Raw genomic sequence first — 20555 nt, forward strand, 5'->3', positions numbered from 1 at the left:
CAAGGGATTTTCACTTGGAGTCTACAAATTCTCCAGAGTCTGAGGATAGATTTCAGGGAGTCTATGAATTCAGATAGAGAAAAATATGGCTAATATTAATTTAAGAACCTCCTTTGTGCCAGGCATTGTGATAAATACTTTACAATTATTTTCTCAATTGATTCTCGCAACAACCTTCAACAGTAGATGCTATTGGTATTACCATTTTGTTTTTGTTAGTGTTTTTGTTATTCCCAGTTTGTGGATGAGGAAACTGAGGCCAAAAAAACAAACAAACAAGTTTATGTAACTTACCCAGGGTCACATAGCTAGTAAAGTGATAGAAGATGGATTTTTAACTCAAGTATTCCTCATTCCAAGCACAGTATTCTAACCACTGTGACACCTTCAGTGATATATTCCTTTAGCCATACATTAAAAAGGGAAGAAAAGCATTCTTCTAAGGGGTCCATTGGATTCCTCAGATTGCCAAAGGGGCCCATGATCCCCCAAAAGGTTAAGGACAAATCCCTGCCTAAAGTAAGGTAGAAATATAAACTGTTCTTAGTATGCTAAGACGTTGAATTTTATTATATGTTATAAATGGATACAATATTAGCAGATGAGACTTAAAGTAATGGATCCCATGCTCCCTCCACCTTATCAGAGTTATTTAATTGTAAAAGAAAGTAAGAGAAATGAGGTCAGGGAAAAGAGACTCCCGTTTCTAATGCTTCCCACCTGTATGACTTTGGGCAAGTCACTTACCATTTCTAGGCCTTATCTGTAAAATGAAGGTGTTGGACCAAATGGTTTCTGGGTCCTTTCCAGCTTTAGAGCTATGATGCAATAATAATAATTTTAAAGAAGCAAGGAGGAGGAGGAGGAAGAGGAGGAGGAGGAAGAGGAGGAGAATGAGAAGGGGAAGGGGAAGGAGAAGGAGAAAGAGAAGGAGAAGGAGGAGAGGAAGAGGAAGAGGAAGGAGGAGGAGGAGGAGGAGGAGGAAGAGAAAAAAAGGAAAAGAAGAGGAAGAAGAGGAAGAAGAGGAAGAAGAAGAAGAAGAAGAAGAAGAAGAAGAAGAAGAAGAAGAAGAAGAAGAAGAAGAAGAAGAAGAAGAAGAAGAAGAAGAAGAAGAAGAAGAAGAAGAAGAAGAAGAAGAAGAAGAAGAAGAAGAAGGAGGAGGAGGAGGAGGAGGAGGAGGAGGAGGAGGAGGAGGAGGAGGAGGAGGAGGAGGAGGAGGAGGAGGAGGAGGAGGAGGAGGAGGAGGAGGAGGAGGAGGAGGAGGAGGAGAAGAAGAAGAAGAAGAAGAAGAAGAAGAAGAAGAAGAAGAAGAAGAAGAAGAAGAAGAAGAAGAAGAAGAAGAAGAAGAAGAAGAAGAAGAAGAAGAAGAAGGAAGAAGAAGAAGAAGAAGGAGGAGGAGGAGGAGGAGGAGGAGGAAGAGGAAGAGGAGGAGGAGGAGGAAGGAGGAGGAGGAAGGAGGAGGAGGAAGGAGGAGGAAGGAGGAGGAGAAGAGGCACCTGCCTCAGAGAATGATGGAAAATGTCCTGAGTCAGGAGTGGAGGCAACAGAGGAATGAAAACATGGCTAGGCTAGCTAGTGAATTTTCTTTAAGATGGAAGTTATGGGAAGAACAGGCCAGTGAAAGGAAGAAGCCACAGGGTCAGCATAACTGCTTTAAATTTTTTCATCTCTCTTCAAGGAATCTCATCCACCTGCAAGACCACACTGGTGTTGGCACTTTCATCCCATTAGTAGCCTCTTCCTTCTCTTCATTTTCCACTTGGATGCACTTCTTTGAATGTCATGGTCTTGTCTCTTCATGGGGTACATTCCCTCCCTTTTTCCCTCTCCCCAAACCCACCTTTATTTCTAGCTTCTTTTTGTATACTTTCTTCCCCTATTAGATTGTAAGCTCCTTGAGAGAAGAGACTTTCTTATATTATATTTGTGTTCTGAGTGCTTAGTGTTGTGCTTAGCATATAGTAGGTGATTAATAAATATTTATTAACTATCAGGATGAAGAAGCTCCAGGCTTTATTGATAGGAAGTTTAAATTTGAATCCTGTCATTTACTATCTCTGTTACCTAAAAAAAGACATTATCCCCTTTTGAGCCTTAATTTCCTAATCTTTAAAATGGGGGTAATAATATTTGGACTACAGAACAATTCTGAGGGACTTATGAGAAAGAATGCTATCTACATCCAGAGAAAGAACTATGGGAGTAGAAACCCAGAAGAAAAACAACTGCTTGATCACATGGGTCAATGGGGACATGATTGGGGATGTAGACTCTAAAGGATCACCCTAGTGCAAACATCAATAATATGGAAATAGGTCTTGATCAATGACACATGTAAAACCCAGTGGAATTGTTCATTGTCTATGGGAGGGGGTGGGAGGAGGGGAGGGAAAGAACATGAACCTTGTAACCATGGAAAATATTCTAAATTAATTAAGTAAATACATAAATTTAAAATAAAATAATCTTTGAACTACTTATCTCCTAGGGCCATTAAGTGGATCCAAAGAGACATTGTTTGTAAAGAGCTTGGCAAAATCTTCATTTTTTTCTTCTGGGTAAACATGGCAGCAGGCTAGATGCAGGACTCTTTCTCTCACCACCTACTGATACAGACTACCTCAAAAATCCAAAAAAAAAAACCCAAATTCATATGAATGATAGGACTCTACAGTAGGGCTCAGCATTGAAGGTATGTGGGATTTGGGCATTTCCACACCATAAGGGGGTGAAAAAGCTTCCACCAAAATGCGAGCTGATCCATCCTCCCCCACCCCACCTACAGAGCCAGAGTAAGAGCCAGTGCACACTTGAATCAGTGAGTGAGTGAGGGGCACCTCTAGAGCAAGTGAGGGGGAACCTCTGGGTCCTTGGAAGCTGACTGAGACTATCGAGGACCTACCCCTGAGAGCAGCTAGACCTGAGGCCCCAGCAGGTTGAGGAGCACAGACCATGGGTGCTGGCAAGGATATAGTACAGAGAGGGGCAGCAAACAGTGGAAGCTGCAGAGACTCAAGAGCTGGCCTCAGCCAAAATCCTTGCTCCTTAGTTCCATACACAGAGAACCTGCCCATCTCACTCAGATTTCTAACTGAAAATGGAAGGAAAAACCACCACAGTAAATGCAAATAGTGCCCAGGAACAACAACTTCCCAACACCAAGAAAAACAAGAAGGGGTTGACCTTGGATAATTTTTATGGAGGAAAAACTCAGGTTACAGAGGAAATACAAATAAATGCACCAAAACCTTCCCCCAAAATGGAAATTGTCCACAAGCTCTTGAAGATTTTAAATTGGAGCTTATCAAAAAGATGGAAGCCTTCTGGCAAGAAAAGTGGGGAATAGTTCAAAAAGAAAACAACAGTTTAAAGGACAAGAATTTCCAATTGGAGAAATAGCTGGAAGCCATGAAAAGCAGGATAGACCAAACCAAAAAGGAAAACCAGTCTTTAAAGACCAGAATTAGGCAATTGGAAGCCAATGATCTTGCAAAACAGCAAGAATTAATAAAGCAAAGTCAAAAGACTGATAAAATAGAAGAAAACAAAATATCTCACTGAAAAGATGACAGATCAGGAAAACAGAGCACAAAGAGACAATTTGAGAATCATTGGTCTACCTGAAAACCCAGAAATAAACAGAGATCTTGACATCATACTACAAGAAATTATCCAAGAAAACTTCCCTGATGTTCTTGAATGAGGGGGCAAAATAGACATTGAAAGAGTTCATAGAAAACCCTCTACACTAAATCCTCAAAAGACAACTCCCAGGAATGTAATTGTCAAATTCAAGAATTTCCAAGCTAAGGAGAAAATTTTACAAGAAGCCAAAAAGAGACAATTCAGATATCAAGGAGCACCAATCAGGATTACACAAGACCTGGCAGCTTCCACACTAAAGGACTACAAGGCTTGGAATATGATATTCAGAAAGGCAAGAGAATTGGGTCTTCAACCAAGGATCACCTAACCATCAAAACTGACTATATACTTCCAGGGGAAAGTATGGGCATTAAAAAAATAGATTTCCAAGTATGTGAAGAAAAGACCAGAACTAAGTGGAAAGTTTGATATCTAAACACAAAGATCAAGAGAAACATGAAAAAGTAAATAAGAGAGGGAAAAGGGGAACAATGTTTTTTATTCAAACTTTCTTCTTTAAGGGCTTCAATAAGATCAAATTATTTATATTAATATATAGGGAAAATGTTATTTGTAACTCTCAAAAATTATATTCACTATTATAGTAATTAGAGGTATCATTCACAGGAAGAGATTGGGGTAATAAGTGCTATAAGATGATATGCAAAAAAAGAAAAAGGGAGGGGGGGATTGAAGATGGCACCAAGAGATACTTCAAGAAATAAAATAAATAGGATAATCTTTATCATGCAAAGATATACATGGGAAGGGGAGGGGAAGAATACTCTTATAAGAAGGAGAGGAAGAGAGTGCTAATAGGTAATACTTATTAAACCGTACTCTCAGTGAAATCAATTCTGAGAGGGAAGAGCATCGAGATCCATTGGGGTATTGAATTCTATCTTACCCTACAGGGAAAGTAAGAAAGGAAAACTAAGGGGGGAAGGGAGACAGGGAGTACAAAAAGGGAAAGGGGGGGAGGGAATTTAGCAGACCCTGAAAAAAGAAGGGAACAAAAATGGAGGGGGTAGAAAGGGAAGCTTATTAAGGGCAGGGATTAGGGGGACTTATTAAAAGCAAACCACTGGTTTAAAAGGATATAGCAAAAGAAAGGACAAAACTAGGAGAGGATACCAAAATGCTGGGGAATACACAAGTGACAATCATAACTTTGACAGTGAATGGGATGAACTTACCCATAAAACAAAAACAAATAGGAGAGTAGATTAGAAATCAAAATCCTAACATATGTTGTCTGCAAGAAACATACTTGAGGCGGGTAGACACTGACAAGGTTAGACTTAAAGGTTGGAGCAAAACCTATTGGGCCTCAACTGATAGAAAGAAGGCAGGAGTTGCAATCATGATATCTGACAAAGTCAAAGTAAAAATTGATCTGATTAAAAGGGACAGGGATGGTAACTACATCCTGATAAAAGGCAGTATAGACAATGAGGAAATATCAATGATCAACATGTATGCACCAAATGTCATAGCATCCAGATTTCTAAAGGAGAAATTAGTGGAGAAGGAGGAAATAGATAGTAAAACTATACTAGTCGGAGACCTGAACTTACCACTATCAAATTTAGATAAATCAAATTAAAAAATAAATAAGAAAGAGGTAAAAGATGTGAATGAAATCTTGGAAAAATTAGAGCTAATAGATATATGGAGAAAAATAAATAGGGACAAAAAGGAATACACCTTCTTTTCAGCAGCACATGGTACATTCACAAAGATTGACCATGTGCTAGGGCATAAAAACATGGCAAACAAATGCAGAAATAATAAATGCAACCTTTTCAGATCATAATGCAATAAAAATAATAATCACTAAGGGTAAATGGAGATCCAATTCAAAAATTAATTGGAAATTAAATAATATGATTGTACAAAATTGGTTAGTTAGAAAACAAATCATAGAAACAATAATTTCATTGAAGAAAATGACAATGATGAGACATCCTTTAAAAATCAATGGGATGCAGCCAAAGCAGTACTCAGAGGAAAATTCATATCCTTGAGTTCATATATTAACAAATTAGGGAAAGCAGAGGTCAATGAATTGGGCATGCAAATCAAAAAACTTGAAAGCAAACAAATTAAAAATCCCCAGAAGAAAACTAAATTAGAGATCCTAAAAATTAAGGGAGAAATTAATAAAATTGAAAGTAAAAGAACTATTGAACTAATAAATAAGACTAGAAGCTGATATTTTGAAAAAACAAACAAAATAGACAAAGAACTGGTCAATATAATAAAAGAAAAGGAAAGAAGAAAACCAAATTAATAGTATCATAGATGAAAAGGGAGACCTCACCTCCAATGAAGAGGAAATTAAGGCAATCATTAAAAACTATTTTACCCAATTATATAGCAACAAATATGGCAATCTAGGTGATATGGATGAATATTTACAAAAATATAAATTGCCTAGATTAACAGAAGAAGAAATAGAATTCTTAAATAATCCCATATCAGAAAAAGAAATTGAACAGGCCATTAAAGAACTCCCTAAGAAAAAATCACCAGGACCTGATGGATTCTCAAGTGAATTCTATCAAACATTCAAAGAACAACTAATCCCAATTATTATACAAACTATTTGACATAATAAGCAAAGAGGGAGTTCTGCCAAATTCCTTTTATGACACAAATATGGTACTGATTCCAAAGCCAGGCAGGACAAAAACAGAGAAATGAAACTATAGACCAATCTCCTTAATGAATATAGATGCAAAAATCTTAATAAATAGGATACTAGCAAAAAGACTCCAGCAAGTCATCACGAGGGTTATTCATTATGATCAGGTGGGATTTATACCAGTAATGCAAGGATAGTTCAATATTAGGAAAACCATCCACATAATTGGCCATATCAACAAATGTAAAATAAATAATTTTGATTACATCAAATTGAAAAGTTTTTGTACAAACAAAACCAATGCAACCAAAATTAGAAGGGAAGTAACAAATTGGGAAACAATCTTCATAATAAAAACCTCTGACTCCAATTGATAAATGGGCAAGGGACATGAATAGGCAATTTTCAGTTAAAGAAATCAAAACTATTAATAAGCACATGAAAAAGTGTTCTAAATCTCTTATTATCAGAGAGATGGAAATCAAAACAAATCTGAGGTACCACCTCACATCTAGCAGATTGGTTAACATAACAGCAACAGAAAGTAATGAATGCTAGAGGGGATGTGGCAAAGTTGGGACATTAATACATTGCTAGTGGAGCTGTGAATTGATCCAACCATTCTGGAGAGCAATTTGGAACTATGCCCAAAGGGTGCTAAAAAACTGTCTGCCCTTTGACCCAACCATAGCACTGTTGGGTTTGTACCCCAAAGAGATAATAAGGAAAAAGACATGTAGAAGAATATTCATAGCTGCGCTCTTTGTGGTGGCAAAAAATTGGAAAATGAGGAGATGCCCTTCAATTGGGGAATGGCTGAACAAATTGTGGTACATGTTGGTGATGGAATACTATTGTGCTCAAAGGAATAATAAAGCGGAGGAATTCCATGTGAACTGGAATGACCTCCAGGAATTGATCAGAGTGAGAGGAGCAGAACCAGGAGAACATTGTACACAGAGACCGATACTCTGTGGTACAATCGAATGTAATGGACTTCTACATTAGTGGCAATGCAGTGATCCTGAACAACTTGGAGGGATCTATGAGAAAGAACACTATCCATGTTCAGAGGAAAAACTGTGGGAGTAGAAACACAGAAGAAAAACAACTGCTTGATTACATGGGTATATGCCTGGGGATGTAGACTCTAAATGAACATCTTTGTGCAAACATCAACAACATGGAAATAGGTTCTGATCAAGGACACATGTAATACCCAGTGGAATTGCACATGGGCTATGGGAAGGGGGGGAGGGGAAGGAGGGATAGAATATGATTCTTGTAACCAAGGAATAATGTTCTAAATTGACTAAATTGAAAAAAAAAAGAAAATCTTCATTTTTGGTGAGAATTTGCTTTTTAGAAATTAAATTAATTCTCATATCAAGGCATTAGAGTAGAAAGGTCCTAAATCAATTCCTGTATATTAGGGAGAATTACTGTGTATTTCTGTGTCTGGGGTCTGGGTCAAGGATTCCATCCAATCTATAGCTTTTTGCATTTTCTTTGTTCTTAGGAATCCCAAAGAAGGGGAAGAAGGGTTCTTTTCTAGCATATGTGACCAATCTGTCTGTGAGGATGGGGAGAGGTGAATGGCTAAATAGGCCACCTCCTAATTAGCTGTCCACCAATTAGAAATGTCTTGGGATGCTCAAGGGAAGACTACCAGGACAAGTCAGGAAGACTCGAATTCAAATCTGACCTCAGACACTTACTACCTATGTGACCCTGGGTAAGTTACTATTTGCCTCAGTTTCCTCATCTAGAAAATGAGCCAGAGAAGGAAATGGCAAGCCAGCCCAATATCTTTGCCAAGAAAACTCCAATATGGGGTCATGGAGAGTCGGACACAACTAAACAACAACAAAATAAGAAGGGACAGAAAGTCCTTCCAGTCCTTCCAGTTCTTCTGAGGAACCTGGCTGACTTTCTGTTTGCAGCATTCACAGCTGTGTCTTAATAGTGAGCTCTCCTTGGATGCCTCATATCTCAACAGTCCCTGGGGTGGGAGTGAGGGGGGATGAATTACTTCCCTCTGTGTCAGTGAATCTAGGATCTGGAGTATTGGAGACCATTAGTTGGATTCCTTCATTTTAGAGATTTGCCCAGCATCTCACAGCAAGGATTCAAACCCAGCTGGCCTTTTACTTGGCCTTGACTTTGCCAAGAGCCAGATGGCTTAGAGGTCCCTGGGGGATAGGAATGGGAGGATCCGGGTCTGGGCCCAGGCTGGATGTTGACTGGCCTGAGAGTTGAGCAGTGTTTCTTCTGCTCCTCTGTAAAGGTTCTGAGGAACACACACAGGCACAAGTCTAAGTTTAAGGGAGCGCCATAGACAAAGAGCCGCCAAGATCTGATAATAAAATCCGTTTGGAACAGCTGTCTAGTGACAAGTATAATAAAGTGTATTAATGGGGCCATTATTATTCCCTAATTAAAAGCTAATAACGAAGAGTTAATTGCCTTTAAAAGATGAAGCACAGCAATGGAAGGGATTTATCTCTGTTTTTCTTTGCTTCTCTGGCTGGGCTGATATTTCCAAACTAATTAATTGAATCAAATCTTACAGAAAACGAATAATCTCCCTGGACCAGTCCAAGCAATTGAGTTAAGAAGTGTTTGTTGAGTTGGAGGGATTTTTGACAATCTCTCCAGTGCTACTCATTGTCATCAGCACCAGCCAGTGGGTGAGTTCTTCTGTGCCTGGGTGAGAATGTGCAATCATGAGTCCAGGAAATGTAGATTTCAAGTCAGATAATAATAGCTAACTTGAAGGTTTGCAAAGCATTCTTTATATAGTATCTCTTTTGAACAGAACCTTGTACAGTGAGGCACTGTTATCATTCCCATTTTAAAGCTGAGGAAACTTGAAGCTGGGAGAGCTTTCAATGAACTTTGCCTGAGGTCTCTGAGGCAGAATTTGAATTCAGGTTTTCCTGACACTAGGTCCAACACTACCCATTACGTCATAGAATCAGATGGATCTTAAAGTATAGGGTTCAGGGGTTTTAGGCTAGGGAGAAGAGCTGACTCCATAGCCCCTTGCCAATGCTTCATCCAGATGCTCTCTAGGTGGATCTCTCAATTAGTCATGTACCTTGATGCCAACTACCCACCCATATTTTCCTGGTACCAACCACCCTTAACCAAATGTTCCTGATGCCAACCACCCATCCTATGCTAGGTACGTCTATAGATGTTCTTCTACTAATACAGATATTCTTGATGCCACTCATTCATCCAGAACTACATATGTTTTTCTATTCATCCAAATATTCTTTTTTAAAAAAATGCTTACCTTCCACCTTAGAATCAATATCATGTAGTGGTTCCAGAGCAGAAGAGTAGTAAGGGTTAGGCAATGGGGATAAGTGACTTGCCCAGGGTCACACAGCTAGGAAGTGTCTGAGGCTAGACTTGAACCCCAGACCTCCTGTCTCCAGGCCTGGCTCTTAATCCACTGAGCCACCCAGCTGCTTCCATCCAAATACTCTTGATACTAACCATTCATCCAGTACTAGGTACCCTTACTGATGCTCTTTTATCTATGTTGGTATCCTTGATGTCAATCACCCATCCTGTACTGGATACCCCTATAGATGTTCTTCTATCCACCCAGGCATTCTCGATGCCAGTCATTCATCTAGTATTAGGTGCCTCTATTGATGTTCTTCTATCCATGTAAATATTCCTGATGTCAAGCACCTGCATTTTCTTTTTGATGTCAAATACCAATCTAGCTGATTTTGATACTAGCTACACATAGTTCTTGGTATACTTCTTGGTGCCAACCACCTGGTCATGTGTTCTTGGTACCAAATGTCTCTCCAGCTATTCTCAGTCTTGATCTTTCATCCACATATCTTTGACATTTCCCTTATATGCTGGTGGGCTCCTCTTGAGCTCTTGTTGGGATCCTTTTGACCAGAATGAAATAGCCCAATGGCACCCCATGCCTACAAGCTGGAGATGTGGAGCAGACTTTCCTGTGGGTGTTGGGGACATGGATAGTAAGGTGTTTTATAGGTCAAAAGGGGAGTAGTGATGAGTCTTCTCTTGATTATTCATGGATGAATAAATCCTTGCCTAATCAGTTATTTAATTAGTCTTCCCTGAGCTCCCTTGTGTGCTTAGGCCTGGGCTATCTACTATCATGGTAGGATTTGGAGTTTTAGAAGAACTTAGATATTATCTAGGCCAACTCCTTCATTTTTCATGTAGACAAATGGGCCCAGAAAAGGAAAGAGTCTTGCCTACCATTACAATAGTCTGCCTGCAAATTCAGTGCTCTAGCTCCCATCACATACTGTCCTGAAGTGCTGTGGAACAGACTTGGACTTCTTTCTATCTTTGGACCATTCCTGGACTCACGTACAGAGCAAACTAACTTATAACCTCAAGTGGAGAATGGAGGGAGCTGGGAGCTGTGCTGGTCCATCCCACAAGAGATGGAAGGCAAAGACCTTTATCTGGGCAGCAGGGCCAGGAGGGATCAGGATTGAGCTTGGTTCCTGGATGTTGGTAGCAGCAGAGAGTAAGAAGGAAGGCAGGGGAAAATAAGGTTGAAGGAAGGGGAAGAGCAGGTAGTATAAGAGATTGGGGACCTCTAATACCTAATTGTGAATTTAGCCTCCAGGATTGTGGATGGGTGAGTCAAAGGGAAGGGGCAATGAAGGAGTCCATGAAGGATGAGATTATGACAGAGTCTCATGCTAAAGAGTAGAAAGATCATTAAATCTGATGGCAGAGGTTCACATCTGCTACTCATCTTCTGTGTGTCAGAAAGCCTGAAGTTTAAATCTAGCCTCTAAAACTCACTAATTGTGTGACTCTGAGCAAGTCACTTAATCTATGTCTGCCTCAGTTTCTTCAACTGTAAAATGGAAATAACAATAGCTCCTATATCCCAGGATTATTGTGAGGATCAAAGAGATAATTTTTACAAAGCATTTAGCACCCAGAAAGTGCTTAATAAATAATTTTTCCTTCCTTCCTTTCTTCTTTCCCTCCTTCCTTCCTTCCTTCCTTCCTTCCTTCCTTCCTTCCTTCCTTCCTTCCTTCCTTCCTTCCTTCCTTCCTTCCTTCCTTCCTTCCTTCCTTCCTTCCTTCCTTCCTTCCTTCCTTCTTCCTTCCTTCTTGATTCTAGTATCTACTACTCTAGGTCCTTCCATGGGGATTTATCCATGGGGGATGAGAGGATGGGAAGGAGAAGATGGAGTTGCCTCCTAGGGAAAAGGGGAGAGGAGGAGAGAGATGAGTTAAGGACTTCATTGAATACTTTGGATTGTCTTCCCAACTCTACATAATTTGGGGTACATCTCATTCTCTCTCCTGTGCTTCAGTGTGTCCCTATCTACAATGTGAAGGACCCTGGACTCTGTATCATCTTGGGCAAGTGCCTTCCCCAATCAGGTTCTCACCTTCCTATTTTTCAAGTTCCTTTCCAACTATGGTGTTCTATTTTATACATCCTCAGGACCTTTCCAACTCTGATATTCTGTGTTCTAAGGTCCTTTCTTGCTCTGACCTTCCCTGTTCCAAGGGTTATCCCAGTCCTGATATTCTTGGGTCTAAGTCCTTCCCAGCCCTGATGTTCTATGTTCTAAGGCCCCTCCCAGTTCTAACATTCTTTGTTCTAAGAAAAGGGGCCAAATACTTCCCACATAGAGCAACATTCTCAAGTGTAGCCTGAATCAGATTATGATGTAATTGGGCAATATTTAACAAAATAAATAGAAATACACTAAAACATAGATAATGTTAATGTGTGGTTTTCTAAGCTAATATGTACCCCACTGGGATCCTAATGTATAGGTTAATGGGCCCCATTTCTATTTGAGCTTGACACTACTGTGGGGCTGGACTGGCATGTAATATTACTCTCATTTCAGATAGTGGATGTCCTAAGGACCTTTCTAGCTTGGACAGTCTATGTTCTAAGGGCGCCTCTTGTGTTCTATATTGCAAAAGATGGTCATTGGGTCAAGGCAAGGCCATGCTTCAGGAACAGAGTGGGTGGCAAAGGTGTTCTAGATAGAAGAAGAAACATTGGACTGTCTAGGAGCCTAGCATCCTCAAACCCCATTTCTATCCTGTTGGTCTCCTGCTTATTATCCTCCAAGGCTCCCCACTGTCTAGCAGGTCAATTACTAAGTCCCCAGCCTGGGTCTATGCCCTCCCTCTTACCTTATTGCCATCTGGGAGTCACCTCCTTGGCTCCAGGCTCCAGCCAAATTAAGTTGGTTTCTTTTTTTAACCTTTCCCTTCCATCTTAGAATCACTACTGTATATTGCTTTCAAGGCAGAAGAGCGGTTAGGGCTAGGCAATGGGGGTTAAGTGACTTGCTCAGAGTCACATAGCTAGGATGTGTCTGAGGTCACATTTGAACCCAGGACCTCCCATGTCTGGGTCTGACTCAACCCAGTGAGCCACCCAGCTGCCCTCTAAGTAAAATTTTCAGGTCCAGGCACCTGGGAACTGGTGAGGTCTGTTTTTCTCAGCCCAATATTCCCAGGCTCCATTCCACCTCTTCAGCCCACTCTGACCCCTCTCCCCACAGTCAGTTTTGGGATGACCCTTAGTTCAAAGGTTTGGGGCCCTTTTGGCTGCTTTCCTATAGGGCTCTCCAATGGCCTGAGACCTTTCTCTGACCTCCCCAAAGGAGAGGTGGTGAACTTGCCCTGTGCCTGGCAGCTCCAGTTGAAAAATAAGCCCCATATCCTGGGCATTCTTCATGGGGAGAAGACAGAGCTAGCTGCTCAAGGATATTCCCCTTCGGAGTTTGACTTCATTCTAGAAAACTGCTTTGGGTAATGAGGTGTGAAATATATTGTCAGGAACCTACTAGGTTGGGATCTTTTATCTAGTTGCCAAAAGCTATTTGAAAGCTTGTGACTACTTAGAACATCTCTCTGGCTCCTTTTTTCCATGGACCCCCACTCTCCTTTGAGCCCCCTCTCCTTCAGGAAGGCTCTCTAATACTCCAGCAGCCCACAGGCGCCCTTCTGCCACACCCAAAGGAGGATGCCATAATAACCAACATTTCAATAGTGCTCACTACGTGCTAGACACTTTACAATGATCATCGTATTTGATCCCTACAACAACCTGGGGAGGTGGATCTCCATTTACAAATGAGAAAACTGAGGCAGACAGAGGTTCAGTGACTTGCCTGGGGTCACAGTAAGTATCTGAGGCTGGATTTGAACTCAGGTCCCCCTGACTCCAGATCCAGTGCTTGATAGATAGCACTGTACCATCTAGCTGGCAATGCTAGAAAAGGATGGAAAAAGATGGCATGGTACTTGAATGCCAGGCAAAGATGTCTGAACTTTATTTTGGAGGTTCCAAAGATTTTTGAGTAGAAGAAGGATATAATGAGGTGTAAGAGTGAAGAGTGGGGAGAGAATGAATGTGGGGGGACATCAGGAAGCCATTGTTGTGGTCTAGGGGCTATAGGTGAGCTGTCCTAAAGTATGATGGAGAGAACTGCTTCAATTTGTTCTACTTTGTCCTAGAGCAGAACCTGGAACAGTGAGGTGGAGGCCTCACAGAGGCAAACTTGGGGCTGCTTAACTGCAAAAGTCGGTGGAATTTCTTTTTCTAATCCTCACTGGTCTCTCTGCAGAGCTTGGGGCTATTGGCAACCTCCTCCTTTGGGAAGCTCCCTCTTCTCCTGGCTCTCTCCTGGTTCTTCTCCTACCTGTCTGGCTGCTCCTTCTCAGTCTTCTTTGCTGAAGCATCCTCATCTCCAGTCCCCTGTGGACCTGAAAAAATGCACAGCTACCAAATGGAGTTATAATAAGGGTCTTTAATGGAGGCAGGCAGATGAATCGGGGACTTCCAATAAACTGCAGAAGGCAAGGCACTTTTATAGATTTTGGGGGAGGGGAAGGGCATCTACCCTACCACTGGCTTGGGAATGAAGCACTAGCCACAGTCTAAGGTGGCTGGGAGCAGTCTAGATGCAGTAGCCAGAGGCCAGGGGGATTGAACAAGTGATTAAGGTTTTGATCATCTTTAGCTGAGTTCTGGCTTGGGTGATTGAAAATATTTAAGAAGAGGCAATAAGGTGATTCAGTGGAAATAGAGCCAGGCTGAGGACCTGGGTTCAAATCTGATCTCAGATACTTCTTAGTTGTGTGACCTTGGGCAAGTCACTTAATTCCAATTACTTAAGCCTTACTATTCTTCTGCCTTGGAACCAATATACAGTATTGAATTCTAAGACAGAAGGAGGGTTTTTTTTAAACCCTTACCTTCCATCTTGATATCAATACTGGTTATTGGTTCCAAGGCAGAAGAGCAGTAAGAGCTATGTAACGGGAGTTAAGTGACTTGCCCAGGGTCACACAGCTAGGAAGTGTCTGAATCTAGATTTGAACCCAGGACCTCCTGTCTCTGGGTTTGGCTCTCAATCCACTGAACCATCTAGCTGCCCCCTAGAGTGTTTTTTAAAGAGTGTTTTGCTCAGTCTAGGACAAAGGATCAATTGTGGAGTTCCTTGAAGACAGGCTGTCAGAGAGAAGGGTCTATCTAGGGGTTTCAGAATTCAACTTGTCACTAGTAACCATGACTATCCTTTAGTGCTCTGTCCTGGGTTCTCTTCTCTTCTTTTCCTATACTTTCTTGAGAAGTACATCAGCTCCTGTGGGTTCCATTATCATCTGTATCTGGTTGCCTGACAGATCCCCAGATCCAGCCTTAATTTCTTTCCTGAGCTCCAGGTCTATATTTCTCACTGCCTGGGTATCCACATGGATATCCTGTCAACATCCCAAGCTCATCATCTTCAAAGTGGGACTTATCCTTTTCCCCAGCTAAATCCATTCTCCCTCCAAACTTCCTTACTTCTGTTGAGAATAACATCATTGTTTTTGGCACTAAGGTTCACTGAGTCATCCTTGATGCTTCTTCACTCTCCTTTGCCCCCAGTGTCCAATCAGTTACCAAGTCTTATCAATTCTTGCCTCTTGGGGCCATCTTCTTTTTTCCACTAATGTGGTCCCATTCCCAACATGGGACCTTGTCACCTCTAACCCAGGATGTTGTAAGCATCAAATTGCTCTCCTGTCTCCAATCCATCTTTCGCAAGTTGTCAAAATCATTTACTTAAGGCTGACCATGCCATTCCCCTGCTCAAAGATCTTCAACGAATTCCTATTGCCTATAGAATAAATGACCAAGTCCTCAGCTTGGCATTGAAGGCTCTCCATAGTCTGACTCTCCTTCATCTTTCTAGGCTTTTCCTATGTTATTCTCTTTCACATATCCCCTGATCTATGGAAAATGGCCTATTTTTGGTCTTGATCAATGACACATGTAAAACCCAGTGGAATTGCCCATTGGTTACAGGAGGGGGTTAGGGGCAGGGGAGAGAAAGAGCATGAATCATGTAACCACGAAAAATATTCTAAATTAATTCATTAAATAAAATTTTTCAGTTAAAAAGAATTAATCTAAAAAATAAAATAAATTGACCTATTTTAAAAGTTTTTCTGAGTTATAGCTATGTTATCAGGCAAGACAGAATTCCATATTATTCATTTTTATAAGTGAATAGTCATATAAAACCCAAACTCTCAGACAAAAATCCAAATAAGCAAGAGAAAAACCATCTGCTTTCATCTGAATTCGGACTCCCACTATTCTTTCTCTGGAGATGGAGAGTATTCTTTGTCACAAGTCCCTCAGGATTGTTCTGGATTGTTAAGAATTGTTGTTGTATTGTTGTAACAAGTATTGTTAAGAATAGTTAGGTCATTCACAATTGATCATTGTACAGTATTGCTGTTACTGTGTACAGTGCTCTCCTGGTTCTGCTCATTTCACTCTGCATCAGTTCACATAGGTCTGTCCAGCTCTTTCTGAAACCATCCTGTTCTTCATTCCTTATAGCACAATAGTATCCTATCATCATAATTTGTTCAGCCATTCCCCAATTGAGGGACATCCCTTCAATTTCCAATTCTCTTCCACCACAAAAAGAGCAGCTATAAGAATTTTGGGGGGCAGCTGGGTAGCTCAGTGGATTGAGAGCCAGGTCTAGAGACGGGAGGTCCAAGGTTCAAATCTGGCCTCAGATACTTCCTAGCTGTGTGAACCTGGGCAAGTCACTTAACTCCCATTGCCTAGCCCTTATTGCTCTTCTGCCTTAGAACTGATACATAGTACTGATTCTAAGACGGAAGGTAAGGGTTTAAAAAAAAAGGAATTTTTGTGACCTATTTTTAAAAATTAACCAAGTTTTATATTTGGTTATTTTTTGGTAGTCAGTACATAAATAGGGGAAGGGAAGAAATAAGCCTTTTATACAGTGCCATCTATGTGCCAGGCACCATGCTAAGGACTTTACATCATCTCATCCGTATAACAATTCTAGGAGACAAGTACCAATACTATCCTCATTTTACATTTGAGGAAACAGAAGTTAAGTGCCTTGCTCAAGGTCACATACCTTGTGTCTGTGGCTGGATTTGAACTCTGGTCTTTCTGACTCCAGGCCCAGGACCCCATCCACTGTGCTACCAGCTGCCTCTCGTCTATGAATAAGTGATACATTTTTTAAATGCAAGTATTAAAAAGAGAGCCAATATCCTGAATATGGACAAGCTATTTGGCTTCCTACGAAGTCCCACTAATTCTCTGTTTAATGCGATCACACTCACTTCCCATCTGATAGAAAACATCCTCCAAGATGTTCACCTCCCATTAACAAAAAGGTCGGTGTGAGGGGGGTTCCCCGATCACTTTGGAGACAATTGCCACAACTCCAGAATAAGGCTCAGCGCCTGAGGCTGCCACCTGGTTGGGGAATTGGCTGGGACTCTTCTTAGGGGAGGAGCGCTAGCCTTGGTGCTAGCCTGGACTGGCTGCATGCTCTCTTCTCCCTCATTTTCCCCCCTCTGGGGAGGATGCGGCAGAGCAGAACAAGACAACAGAACAGAGCAGGACCAAGCTCTTGGTGGGAGTGATTGAGGGCAGCCAAAGCTATGCACTGGTGGTTTATTCTCTGCCACAATCCTGCCCTCTAGCACCCACCTAGGAACCTGCAGCGTCTGCCTTGGGATTGCAGCTCATGGGAGCTGTGGGGGCTCACTCAGCAGGGGCCAAGAGAAGAGTTCCAGAGAGGGGGCTTTCTTGGATGGAGGGAGGGTAGCGTTTGGGGGCAGCATGAGTTTCTGCAGAAACAACTGCTTGCTTACATTACCTAAGAAGCAGGCTCATGAGTAATGCCATTTGTGAACCCCTGCTTCCCCATTAAAGGACGGGAGATTCTCTGGGCAGCATGGTACCAAATCTTGGGTTTCTAACCAGAGAAGAGAAATTTTGTGGGAAGCTCTAGCCTTAGAACTTATCTCAGGAGTAACTCCAAGTTCCAGGGCAGCTAGATGTCTCACTGGACAGAGCAATGGGCATAGAGTCTGGAAGATCTGAGTTCAAATCTGACCTCAGACATTGACCAGCTGTGTGACCCTAGGGAAGTCACTTAACCCTCAAATGCAAAATGAGCTGAAGAAGAAATGGCAAACCACTCCAGTATCCTTGCCAATAAATCCTCAAATGAGGTCAGGAAGAGTCAGACACGACTAAAGACAACTGCATTGTGAACGAACCCCCAGTTTAAGAGTTCAAGAACCCATATTTCTGGAGAAAAGGAGTCCCTAAATAGAGATAAGGGGATGCAAATCTCACTACCACACTCTCCACTATTTCTAAGAGTAATTCAGACAGGACAGCTATGATAGGAAGGATGAGTGTGTGGGGGTCAACTTTCCAGCAGCCCCAAAGTATCTTCTTGGGGAATCTAAACCACTAGGTGTCACTATCAGCATTGGAAGAGCTGTCTAGGACCCTGCCCGAAGGATGGATTTCACCAGAATGTTTAGAGTTTGCTCAGCCAGCAACTCTAGATTCATTTCTTACCAAGGAGAGTCCAAACCCAGGGGTGTGCTGGTGAATTTTTAATAATCAGCTCTCTGGTGGGAGGGGGGAGGAATGTATGCATAACACACTTTTAAGTTTAAATTGCATTATTGACATTTTCTCCTTCACTTTCTCAAGTCTAGATAATCACCAAAACAATAAATAAAAGTCTTGATTTATGTAATATTTGTTGATTTTCAAGGGAAATGTTCAGAATGAAAATTGAACAATTATCTGTTGAATTGGGACAAGCTATCTCTAGCTTACTATAAGTCCAGAACATGAAATGTTAATGAGTCTAGTGGACCCTTCAACCTCAGTAGAAAGGTCGTATCCACCAGAAAAGGAGGAAAATGGTGCTGAATCCTTATGTGAATGTTCTATGTATTAGCTATAACTGCCTCTAAGTTCTGAGCCTGTAAACAGTTCTGCGTCTTTTGTAGAATGAAATGAAGGCTATTATGTACCCAGTATGCATTTATTACCCTGAATGCTTGTATAAGAGCCGAGTCCCCTGTTACCCACATTTATGGAAACCTCAGCATGTATACAAAAGCTCTATTTGGAGATTTCCCGAAGTATACTTGAATAGGAGCAACAAAAAGTTAAAAGGGAGCCCCTGAGCCCTTGAGATCAGACCGAGTTTGGGGGAGTGTTCTAGACCTAGACCAAGAGTTATTGTGCCAAAACTGCATTCTTTCCCCACAAAAAATAACAATATCTCAGAGAACATATAATTCAGAAAAGGAATTTTAGTACAGGGGCATGGTTTGATTTAGGAAATAATTGTACCAAAAAGCAAAATGGAGGCTGAAGACAAGTAATCAAAGAGTGTTAAGACATTTCAAATGCATGGTCGTGACTCAAATTGTGAACTGTGTTATGCTTCATTTAGTATAATATAAAAACTGCCTGAGGAACATTATATCTACTGGGCTCTAGAAGGCTGGTGAGACTCCCTTAGTCAATATGCCATTAATTTGGGGGTTCCACAGAAAAAATAAACAACCCACAACTGATTTCACCTCTAAAAAACACTCTTACGCTGCAATAAGCAGGTTTTAAAAAGTGGAGTGATGTGAGAGTTTCTCCTTTTGCCAAGGTGTGTTTCTAGGACTACTAACATTTTTGCAGTTACAAAAGAGTTGAAAAATCATATTTCTTCTGAGGCTACAAAAAGGGATGTCTCAGGGATCCCTGATAAAAGAAATTGGTGTAAGGCCTTTTTCTTTCTCTGCTGCTGAATTGAGTAGGGCCCTTCTCATTTTCCCTTTCTCCATTTTCTTCCCTCATACTGCCTTTATTCTCTACTTGGTTTGGTGGTTATTTCTGTTTCCTTTCCTTTTCTATCCTTTTGTTGGACCTACAGGCTTTTCCTTCCCTACCGCCTTTCTTTGGTTTAAGGTCAGCTTTGGCAAGCACTCAGGCTGCCCTGCTGTTTGGCCCTTCCCTACTTTTTTGAACTCTGCCTGGGAGTTTGGGTTAGTTTTCACTTCAGGGGCTTTGGGGATTTGGGTAGAGGACTTGTATTTATTCATCTGAATATTTCTTGTTTCTTCCTCTTGTCTGCCAGCAGAATGTAAAATCCTTGAGATTAGGGATTGCTTTAATTTCTGGGTTTTGGCAGCATTTTGCACCCCCCCCCACCTTGGAGTCAGGAAGACCTGGGTTCTAATCCTACCTCAGTTATTTGCCAATGGCATACAACTAAGCTGAGCCTTAGTTTAGTTTCCTTTTGTGTAAAAGGAGAGTGACAAGAACATTTATCTCTGGTCACTGCAAAGATCAAATGAGAAAAATGTATGGAAGGTGCTTTAGAAACTCTAAGATACTACAAACTTGTGTTATTCTTAGAAATACCATCTCACTCTCTACCTTTCTTTTTTAATGTATTCCAGATAGAAATAATCTTGGGATAAGTTATTATCCTGCTATTATCATTTTATATTTAATGTTCTTTGAATTATTTCACAAGTAGAAAAAATTAATTGAATAAAAGGAATTAAGATGTAGGCTTGACTTCTGTTGTTGGTCACTTGTGTCCAATTGTTTATGACCCCATTTGGGGTTTTCTCAGCAAAGATACTGGAGTAGTTTGCCATTTCCTTCTCCAGCTCATTTTACAGATGAGGAAATGGAGGCAGGCAGGGTTAAGAGGCTTGCTGAGGGCACATGGGGTCTGAGATGAGATTTGAACTCAGGGAGATGAATTTTCCTGAGTCCAGGTCTGGCGCTTTACTGTATGCACTATGGGGCCACCTTGCTGCCCCGAACACATTCTCAGAACAACTGAAGATCAGACAGGCTGTTGTGGATACAATGAACCTCACCCCA

Source organism: Monodelphis domestica, chromosome 3, assembly GCF_027887165.1.
Source record: "Monodelphis domestica isolate mMonDom1 chromosome 3, mMonDom1.pri, whole genome shotgun sequence".
NCBI classification, from domain to species: Eukaryota; Metazoa; Chordata; class Mammalia; order Didelphimorphia; family Didelphidae; genus Monodelphis; species Monodelphis domestica.